An 11353-nucleotide genomic window follows, 5' to 3' on the forward strand; every position below is an offset into this window, starting at 1 on the left:
GGTCGCACCACCCTCTGAGAGAAAAAATTTCTCCCCATCTCTGTCCTACAAGGGCGACCCCTAATTTTAAAACAGTGCCCCCTAGTTCTGGACTCACCCACAAGAGGAAACATCCTTTCCACATCCACCTTGTCAAGACTGTCCAGGATCTTATATACGTCAATCAAGTCTCCCCTCACTCTTCTAGACTACAGTGAAAACAAGCTCAGTCTGTCCAACCTTTCCACATAAGACAACCCGCTCATTCCAGGTATCAATCTAGTAAACCTCTTCTGAACCGCCTCCAACACATTCACATCCTTCCTTAAATAAGGAGACCAAAACAGCACACAGTATCCTGTTAAGGGGATAGCAACAGATAATACAAGTTAATACTGCAAACTGGAAGAACCAATAGGTCTTTTACTGTCTGTCATTTTTATATCAGTGTATTTTTATTTTGATGCATGAGATCAGCAAGGTCTCATATATCTGATCACTTGGAGACACTGCAACACACACGCGTGACTGTTTGCGAGTGCAGATTACATACATTCATATAAACAGAAGACTGTGTACATTTATATATGCTGCAGAGTGTGTACATATAGACTGAGGGTGTGCCCGTGATGACACTCCTGTGAAACACCTTGCAATGTTAAACACACTATATAATGGAAGTAGTCGTTGAAATTTCTCAGAATATGAGCAACCAGCGTAAGCAGCACTGAATGGAACATTTCTTGTCCCAGGACTGCCCGAGAACAAAGGAACGAAAGGACATTAGCACCGAATGGTGTTAACAATGAGACACAGCTGCTCCCATATTTACAGGGGTTAATCTGTGTAATGTCAAGAGCTGTGACACAATCTGTGTGAAGAAACTAGTCAGGACTCCACCAAATATTATCCCCTTTCACAATAAAAAGATTAACTTTCAAGCTGCTGTGGAGAGACAGAATGTGCCTCCCTCTCCCCATCCCTCACCCCTCCTCATCCCTCCTCATCCCTCCTCATCCCTCATCCCTCCCCCCTCCCCATCCCTCACCCTTCTCATCCCTCACCCCTCCTTATCCCTTACCTCTCCCCATCCCTCACCCCTCCTCATCCCTCCTCATCCCTCCTCATCCCTCATCCCTCCCCCCTCCCCATCCCTCAACCCTCCCCATCGCTCACCCCTCCTCACCCGTTACCTCTCCCCATCCCTCACCCCTCCTCATCACTCACCCCTCCTCATTCCTTACCTCTCCCCATCCCTCACCCCTCCCCATCCCTCAACCCTCCCATCGCTCACCCCTCCTCACCCCTTACCTCTCCCCATCCCTCACCCCTCCTTATCCCTCAACCATCCCCATCCCTCACCCCTCCTCATCACTCACCCCTCCTCATTCCTTACCTCTCCCCATCCCTCACCCCTCCTCATCCCTCAACCCTCCCCATCCCTCACCCCTCCTCATCCCTCACCCCTCCTCATCCCTCAACCCTCCCCATCCTTCACCCCTCCTTATCCCTCACCTCTCATCATCCCTCACCCCTCCTCATCACTCACCCCTCCTCATCCCTCACCCCTCCTCATCCCTCCCCATCCCTCACCCCTCCTCATACCTTACCTCTCCCCATCCCTCACCCCTCCTCATCCCTCAATCCTACCCATCCCTCACCCCTCCTCATCCCTCACCCCTCCTCATCACTCACCCCTCCTCATCCCTCAACCCTCCCCATCCCTCACCCCTCCTCATCCCTCACCCCTCCTCATCCCTCAACCCTCCCCATCCTTCACCCCTCCTTATCCCTCACCTCTCATCATCCCTCACCCCTCCTCATCACTCACCCCTCCTCATCCCTCATCCCTCCCCCCTCCCCATCCCTCACCCTTCTCATCCCTCACCCCTCCTTATCCCTTACCTCTCCCCATCCCTCACCCCTCCTCATCCCTCCTCATCCCTCCTCATCCCTCATCCCTCCCCCCTCCCCATCCCTCAACCCTCCCCATCGCTCACCCCTCCTCACCCGTTACCTCTCCCCATCCCTCACCCCTCCTCATCACTCACCCCTCCTCATTCCTTACCTCTCCCCATCCCTCACCCCTCCCCATCCCTCAACCCTCCCATCGCTCACCCCTCCTCACCCCTTACCTCTCCCCATCCCTCACCCCTCCTTATCCCTCAACCATCCCCATCCCTCACCCCTCCTCATCACTCACCCCTCCTCATTCCTTACCTCTCCCCATCCCTCACCCCTCCTCATCCCTCAACCCTCCCCATCCCTCACCCCTCCTCATCCCTCACCCCTCCTCATCCCTCAACCCTCCCCATCCTTCACCCCTCCTTATCCCTCACCTCTCATCATCCCTCACCCCTCCTCATCACTCACCCCTCCTCATCCCTCACCCCTCCTCATCCCTCCCCATCCCTCACCCCTCCTCATACCTTACCTCTCCCCATCCCTCACCCCTCCTCATCCCTCAATCCTACCCATCCCTCACCCCTCCTCATCCCTCACCCCTCCTCATCACTCACCCCTCCTCATCCCTCACCCCTCCTCATCCCTCACCTCTCCTCATCCCTCACCCCTCCTCATCCCTCATCCCTTTTCATCCCTCACCCCTCCCTCCCCACCTTCACCCTTTCTCATCCCTCACCCCTCCCTCCCCACCCCTCACACCTCCTCATCCTTCAGCCTTCACACCTCCTCACCCTCACACCTCCTCACCCCTCACATCTCCTTATCCCCTGCCCCTCATCCCTCCTCACCCTCTTCACCCCTCCATACAACCTCACCTCTCCCTCCTGTCCCTCACACTTCCTCATCCCTCCCCTCTCCTCAGCCCTCACCCCTCCTCATCCCTCACCGCTCACCTCCTCAGCCCCCACCCCTCATCCCTCCTCACGCCTCCATACAACCTCACCTCTCCCTCCCCACCCCTCATGCCTCCTTATTCCTCCCCCCTCCTCAGCCCTTACCCCTCCTCATCCCTCACTGCTCACACCTCCTCAGCCCCCACCCCTCACCCCTCCTTACCCCTCCATACAACCTCACCTCTCCCAGCCCAACCCTCACCCCTCTTCATCCCTCAGCCCTCCCTCCCCCACCCCTCACCCTTCTATACAACCTCACCTCACCTCCCCTCCCTTGCCCGACCCCTCACTCCTCCTCATTCCTCACCCCTCCCTAAAACCTCCCCTCCCCCCACCCCTCACCTCCCCCTCCCTCTCCCCACCTCTTCACCTCCCTCTCACCTGCCCCTCACCTCTCCCCATCCCAACTCCCCCCTCCCCCCACCCCCACTGTGCTCCATTATAAATGCGATAGAGCTGTACTAAGGCCCATGATTGACATCACAGGCCCTGCCCTGGAGCCAGGCATCAAAAATTCTTTCATTACAACAACAATTGCCAAAGGAAAACAGCAACAAACAGAGCAACTGTGCACAGATGCTCACCAGCACCATCCCGTGCACTGTTAATGATCGAAGATTGCCTGAGGCAGCGACTGAGCCTTGAGTGAGGAGGGTACGGGCGAGGGCGCAGAGACGGGACAGGAAAAACAAGGAAGACTTACATTTTAATAACGCCTTTCATGACTACAGGACGTCCCAAAACGCTTTACAGCCAATGAGGTACTTTTGAAGTGTAGTCGGTATTGGAATGTAGAAAGCACAGTAACTGGATACTGCAAAAGCTATGGGCCCTGACCACATTCTGGCAATAGTACTGAAGACCTGTGCTCCAGAACGTGCCACGCCCCTAGCCAAGCTGTTCCAGTACAGCTACAGCACTGGCATCGACCTCTCGGAAATGCCCTCCGTGCCATTCCAATCGGCGCGGAGGGGTTTCCTGTACGGGCTGCTCCTGCACACTCTCCACTTCCTCGCCCTCGTCAGCCGGCCGGACACGCCCTGGCGGTCCGCGTTGCCATCTGGCGGCGAGGGGAAACCCCGATGGAGGTCTCTCTACGCGGGAGTCTTCCCCCTTTACATCGGGGACCTGGGATGGAGGGTGCTGCACAGAGCAGTCCCGTGCAATAGACTTTTAAGTAGGTTCACGGACTCCCAGGCCGCCTGTACTTTCTGCGGCCTGGACGAGTCCGTGTTCCATGTTTATACGGAGTGTGCGAGGTTGCAGCCCCTCTTTGAGTATCTGAAGGGGCTGCTCCTCAAATTCTGGCTGCACTTCAGTCCCACGCTCCTGATCTTTGGGCACCCGGTGCAGAGGGGCTTGGGCCGGGAGGAGGATCTCCTCGTCGGTCTGCTCCTGGGCCTGGCCAAGGTGGCAATTCACAGGTCCAGGTTGCGGGCCGTCGGGGGGTCCGTCCTCCCCGATTGCCTGCCCCTCTTCCGCGGTTACGTTCGCGCCCGGGTGTCCCTGGAAAAGGAGCATGCGGTGTCCGCCGGTACGCTTGAGGCCTTCCGCGACCGGTGGGCACCGCAGGGACTGGAGTGCATTGTCGACGCCGAGAATGGCATTTTAATTTGAGTTTTTTGTTTATTTATCTGGTTTTAATAAAGTTATTTTAAAAATATAAGTGTGTATATAAAGGGGGCCTGAGGAATAAAGGCCCCCTCGACATAAAAAATATATATAAAAGGGGCCTGGGGTATAAAGGTCACCTTAAAAAAAAAAAAAACTGGCATCGACCTGGCAATGTAGAAAGTTGCCCAAGTACGTCCTGTACACAAAAGGCAGGACAAGTCCAACCTGGCCAATTACCGCCCCTCTAATCTACTCTCAATCATCAGTAAAGTGATGGAAGGTGTCGTCAACAGTGCTATCAAACAGCACTTGCTTAGCAATAACCTGCTCAGTGATGCTCAGTTTGGGTTCCGCCAGGGCCACTCAGCTCCTGACCTCACTACAGCCTTGGTTCAAACATGGACAAAAGAGCTGAACTCAAGAGGTGAGGTGAGAGTGACTGCCCTTGACATCAAGGCAGCATTTGACCGAGTATGGCATCAAGGAGCCCTAGAAAAACTGGAGTCAATAGGAATCAGGGGGAAAACACTCCGCTGGGTGGAGTCATACCTAGCACAGAGGAAGATGGTTGTGGTTGTTGGCGGTCAATCATCTGAGCTCAGGACATCACTGCAGCAGTTCCTCAGGGTAGTGTCCTAGGCCCAACCATCTTCAGCTGCTTCATCAATGACCTTCCTTCAATCATGAGGTCAGAAGTGGGGATGGTCGCTGATGATTGCACAATGTTCAGCACCATTCGTGACTCCTCAGATACTGAAGCAGTTCGTGTAGAAATGCAGCAAGACCTGGGGAATATCCAGGCTTGGGCTGATAAATGGCAAGTAACATTTGCGCCACACAAGTGCCAGGCAATGACCATCTCCAACAAGAGAGAATCTAACCATCTCCCTTTGACATTCAGTGGCATTACCCATCGCTGAATCCCCTACTATCAACATCCTAGGGACCACCATTGACCAGAAACTGAACTGGAGTAGTCATATAAATACTGTGGCTACAAGAGCAGGTCAGAGGCTAGGAATCCTGTGGCGAGTAACTCACCTCCTGACTTCCCAAAGCCTGCCACCATCTACAGGGCACAAGTCAGGAGTGTGATGGAATACTCTCCACTTGACTGGATGGGTGCAGCTCCAACAACACTCAAGAAGTTCGACACCATCCAGGACAAAACAGCCCACTTGATTGGCACCCCATCTACAAACATTCACTCCCTCCACCACCGACGCACAGTGGCAGCAGTGTGTACCATCTACAAGATGCACTGCAGCAAGGCACCAAGGCTCCTTAGACAGCACCTTCCAAACCTGTGAGCTTTACCAACTAAAAGGACAAGGGCAGCAGATACATAGGAACACCACCACCTGCAAGTTCCCCTCCAAGTCACACACCATCCTGACTTGGAACTATATCGCCATTACTTCACTGTCACTGGGTCAAAATCCTGGAACTCCCTTCCTAACAGCACTGTGGGTGTACCTACCCCACATGGACTGCAGTGGTTCAAGAAGGCAGCTCACCACCACCTTCTCAAGGGCAATGTGGGATATGGGCATTGGTGAGCAATAAATACTGGCCCTGCCAGCGTGCTCACATCCTGTGAATGAGTCAGAGAGTCATAACGGCACGAAGGTGGCTATTCAGCCCATCGAGTCGAAGCTGGCTGTCTGTAGAGCATCCAATCCACCCCAATCCCTGGCTCTATCTAGTAACCCTGTAAGTTTATTTCCCTCAAGTGCCCATTCAATTTTCTTTTGAAATCATTCATTGTCTCCGCTTCCACCTCCCTCGTAGGCAGCGAGTTCCAGGAAACGAATTTAAAAAAGGAAACACAAACACTGAACATGCTGAAGCTTACAGTTCTAACTCTATTTCAATGAAAAAAAGCTTTAGATTTTCCCATTACAATCTAAAAAATGAAGTTACTCTTGTTCAATATCAAAAAACATATTGAAAAACAGGCAAGCATTTTGTGCTAAAATACTGTCATAAAATTCTGCATTGCAAGCATCATTGCATCTTTGCTGATTGGGCTACTGAAGAGTTGGGCTTTAAATATTTGCTCTTCACCATCCTCCTCTTCCTGAGGCCTGGTTTGTTATTGTTCCTCTTTAGCAATGAGGCGAGTGCATCTTGTCCGCAGCGTGCAATGTTGTGCCAGCTCGTTCAAGGTCACATTTGAAGTCATTGCGCAGAACATGCGAAATACTGGACAAATGCAAATGAATAGAGGGGACTAATTGTATTATGTATTTGCCTCTTGAATATGAGTTACTACTGACTCTCGCAAGGGGTGTCTGCAGATTCCACAATGATGTCACTGGGCACAGTGATAGCAGTTATCCCTCGGATTGTATCTTCCTGCTCGAATGATTGGGAAAATCTCCTGAATTCCTCAAGATATATGCATCATTTGCATGCTCCAGAAAACCAGAATTCACTTGTGTACCATGTATAGGGAGCAACACCCTTCTCTGTTTGGAGTAGAGAAAGAGCTTTGTTTGAAGCTGTGCGAATAGTGTCAAAAAAACAGTCAGCGGTTCCCGGGGAGCGACACAACTCGTAAAATTGACTCTCACTCTGTCACTTTGAAACGTGGGCACTAATGATTGGAAGTCATCTTAACACATTGTCAAGATATCTCAACATAGGTCAAAGGTGAATTATTCTCAGAGTGTACTGAGTGTTTTGCAGTAAATAAAAAAAAATCACTGAACAGGTGGATTAAAACAGACGGTGTGCAATTTTAGATAGGACACTGGTTCCAAACTCAGAGACAGAGTGTGAATCAGTTCAAACGATTCCTGGTCCTAAGGCAGCTTGCCAATTCCCCTGAAACAACAGTGTGGTTTTGTCAGGAAATGATTGATAGGCTGGTTTGACACAATTGAACAGAGCATTTGGGGCTGCAATGAATCTGTCGTAACATGAAGAGTAAGACACAGGACCTGCTGAGGCAGATCATCACTTCTGCTGACAGTAAGGAAACTAGTCAAACGCTGAGCATCATCTAATTCAACAGGGAGGTGCTGAGTTATCACCGGAAATTCCGTTGCTGACTCACACTTACCACATGCAGCTTAGAAATGGAGAAAGGATCAGCTGTTTGCATTTGGTCCTTATCAAAATCGGTGAGTGTTGCTCATGATTCCTTTTCATCCTCTTCAACGTCTCTGCAGTATTCAGGTCAGCTAACCACACTATCCACCTCCAGTGCCTCTCCTCCATAGATACACTGCTCTGGAATCCCTCTGCTTTCTCATCTACATGCTGCCCCTCAGTGACATCACTGGCATTTATGGCATAATCCTCCACATTTGTTGATAACACACAGCTTTACCTCTCCACTACCTCTGTGTTGTCAGATTGTTTGTCCGACATTCAGTCTTGGATAAGAACATAAGAAATAGGAGCAGGACTAGGCCATTCAGCCCCTCAAGCCTGCCTCACCATTCAATAAGATCATGGCTGACCTGTCCCGGGCCTCAACTCCTCTTTCGGGCCTGCCTCGACTCCCTCGACTCCCTGAGATTTCAAAAATCTATCTACCAATTTCTCTAACTTAATGTCGGGAAGACCAAAACCATCTTCATCAGCTCCAGCCAGAAACTCCTCACTATTTATTCTGTACCCCCACTGCTCACTACCTCAAGCTAAACAAATAGTCAGATAACAAGGGGCAGGGGCTGTTGGACAAAATTCAGGATGTTTCCAGGGGGTGGATGGGGCCCAAACCTCCCCCAGAGTGCACAGCTACTGCCATGTTTCCTGGTCGGTATCCTCCTGAAACCTATCCACCATGGATGTTTTACCTAATCCTAGAATATCTGGTGGGGTCAGGAACCCAGGCTCTCAGACAACTGACCCCAGAACTTCTGTTGGGATCAGACGGTCACGGTTTTCTAATGCCATTTTCTTTGAATTCAGCCAATCAGAGTCACAACATTCCATTAGAGTATCTCAGTGACAATAACGTCAGAAATGCTCCATCTATCAATATTGGCGACCACGCTCTGGAAGTGGTTCAAGAGTTCACCTACCTAGGCTCAACTATCACCAGTAACCTGTCTCTCGATGCAGAAATCAACAAGCACATGGGAAAGACTTCCTCTGCTATGTCCAGACTGGCCAAGAGAGTGTGGGAAAATGGCGCACTGACACGGAACACAAAAGTCCGAGTGTATCAAGCCTGTGCCCTCAGTACCTTGCTCTATGGCAGCGAGGCCTGGACAACGTATGTCAGCCAAGAGCGACGTCTCAATTCATTCCATCTTCGCTGCCTCCAGAAAATCCTTGGCATCAGGTGGCAGGACCGTATCTCCAACACAGAAGTCCTCGAGGCTGTCAACATCCCCAGCTTATACACACTACTGAGTCAGCGGCGCCTGAGATGGCTTGGCCATGTGAGCCGCATGGAAGATGGCAGGATCCCCAAAGACACATTGTACAGCGAGCTCGCCACTGGTATCAGACACACCGGCCGTCCATGTCTCCGCTTTAAAGACGTCTGCAAATGCGACATGAAGTCCTGTGACATTGATCACAAGTCGTGGGAGTCAGTTGCCAGCGTTCGCTAGAGCTGGCGAGCAGCCATAAAGGCGGGGCTAAAGAGTGGCGAATCGAAGAGACTTAGTAGTTGGCAGGAAAAAAGACAGAAGTGCAAGGGGAGAGCCAACTGTGTAACAGCCCCGACAAACAAATTTTTCTGCAGTGCCTGTGGAAGAGCCTGTCACTCTAGAATTGGCCTTTATAGCCACTCCAGGCGCTGCTCCACACACCACTGACCACCTCCAGGTGCTTACCCATTGTCTCTCGAGATAAGGAGGCCAAAGAAGATCTCAGTGACAATAAGCCAGCTGCTTTCCTGAGAAGACCCACTCTCTTTTCACCTCTACCAGTTTGCCTCACCTTCTGTTTGATATTTGTAGACAGCTTAACAGCCACACCAGAGCGTTGAATGTTTAGAACTGAGGAGAGCTTCAGTGTGCAGCAAACAGAATGCTCCATCTTTATCACCACTGACTGATTATTGATTGGTTTTCCTCGGTGTTGATATTGAAATCTTTTCTGTATCTCCCACTGTTTACCCTAGAAAACAAGGAGTTACCCATTCTCCAGCAAGCGACAGCATCAGCAAAATACATTGTTACTGACAACAATCCCACCAAGACGACATTTCACAATAAAGCAAGATTGTGCCACCCTCCTTAAAAATGAAAGGGAGCATTAATAGAATCCATTATGAAGAGAGACTAGGGTCCATTCTAAAGAAGCTTTGACTTAACTAAATAAAAACAGAAAATGCTGGAAACACTCAGCAGGTCAGGCAGCATATATGAAGAGAGAAAAACAGAGTTAACGTTTCATCAAAAGGTCACAGACCTGAAATGTTGGGCTGGATTTTATCAGCCTTCTGGAGACAGGCTGGGAGGTGGGAGGACTGGTAAAAATGCAGTGGAAGGGGTCGGGAGGGGAGCCTGATGTCTTTCCGCCATCACGGGATATTACCAGTGGTGGGAACCACAGTGGCTCAGCCGCCCACTAGACGGCCAATTAAGTTAGTAAAGTGCCCAATTCAGGGCCACTTCCTGGCCCGCCGACATTTTACCAGAGTTGAAAGGCACCGTCGCCATGGGGGGAGACTGCCAGGTGAACCCTGGCAGCCTCCCAGCAGGTTCCCGGTGGAGGGGGCCCTCCTTTATGGTTCACGATGGGGGCCCCCAGCACCAATGGTTGCCCCTGTGGCTACAATGCTGCCGATGGAGTGTGCACCCCTTTGATTGCTGGGGCCTGCCTGCCTGGCCCTGGCAGTGTTTAAAAAATAACTTACCTTGTCATCGAGGGTGCCTCAGCATGGAAGAGCCCTCTTCATCTTCCTGCAACCTCAACAGCGGCCATCCCTACTGGGCCTCTGACTGGGCGGGCAGCTGTAGGAGGCAGACTGCCATGCTCAATTGGACAGCGGTCCCAGCAGTGGCCTCTTAATTGGCCGCCACCAGTAAATTGCTGCCCAGGGTCCCGCCACCAACCTTAAGGGCTCAGTTCCCAGTGATGGGATGACTCACCTTTACATAAATATCAACCTGTGCCAGATCTGCTGAGTATTTCCAGCATTTTCTGTTTTTCTTTCAGATTCCCAGCATCTGCAGTATTTTGCTTTTGACATAATTAAAGCCCATTATAAAAAGCAAGTGATATCACTAGGGTCCATGAGAAAAGATTGTTCAGGAGCAGGTCCACAGAAGCTGAAAACCAATCAGAGCAAAGCCCTTACTGTGATTCCACTGTTCAAACATTAACAATGTGAAGAGGGGGTGTCATCATTAAGACCCCTTTTAAAGAGGGAATCTCACGATCAGGATGATTTGGGATCTTACCCCCCAGCGTTCTGATATGTTGGATTTTCCCTGTCACTAATTACTTTCACATTCAGCGTTTCAAGGAGTTTTTATCGGTACCAAAATAAGCAGAATCACATGGGCAGGGTAAATTCTCTTGGGCCTGGGTTAGAAAACGTGTTTGTAAAGGGATTTGCTGGATTTTCTACAATAAACTAGTGGTTATTTTGCTAAACTGATAATTCAGAGAGTGAATGTTCACATTTCAACATGGACAGTGTGAGAATTTAAATTCAGTTTTAAACATTTGGAAATAAAAAGCTGCACTCAGTAAAAGTGAGCATGAAAAGCTGTTGGATGGTTTTAAAAATCCAGCGAGTTAAGTAATGTCCTCTAGGGAAGGAATCTTGCTGTCCGACCAAATATGTGACTCTTACTGCCCTCTGAAATGGCCTAACAAGGCATTGAGTTGTACGAAAAGAAGGCCCAGATCCACCTTCCCAGAAAAACTATGGAAGGAAAATAAATGCCACCCTCACCAGTGATGTCCACATCCTGAGAATGAAG

Source organism: Heterodontus francisci, chromosome 13, assembly GCF_036365525.1.
Source record: "Heterodontus francisci isolate sHetFra1 chromosome 13, sHetFra1.hap1, whole genome shotgun sequence".
In the NCBI taxonomy this organism is placed as follows: Eukaryota; Metazoa; Chordata; class Chondrichthyes; order Heterodontiformes; family Heterodontidae; genus Heterodontus; species Heterodontus francisci.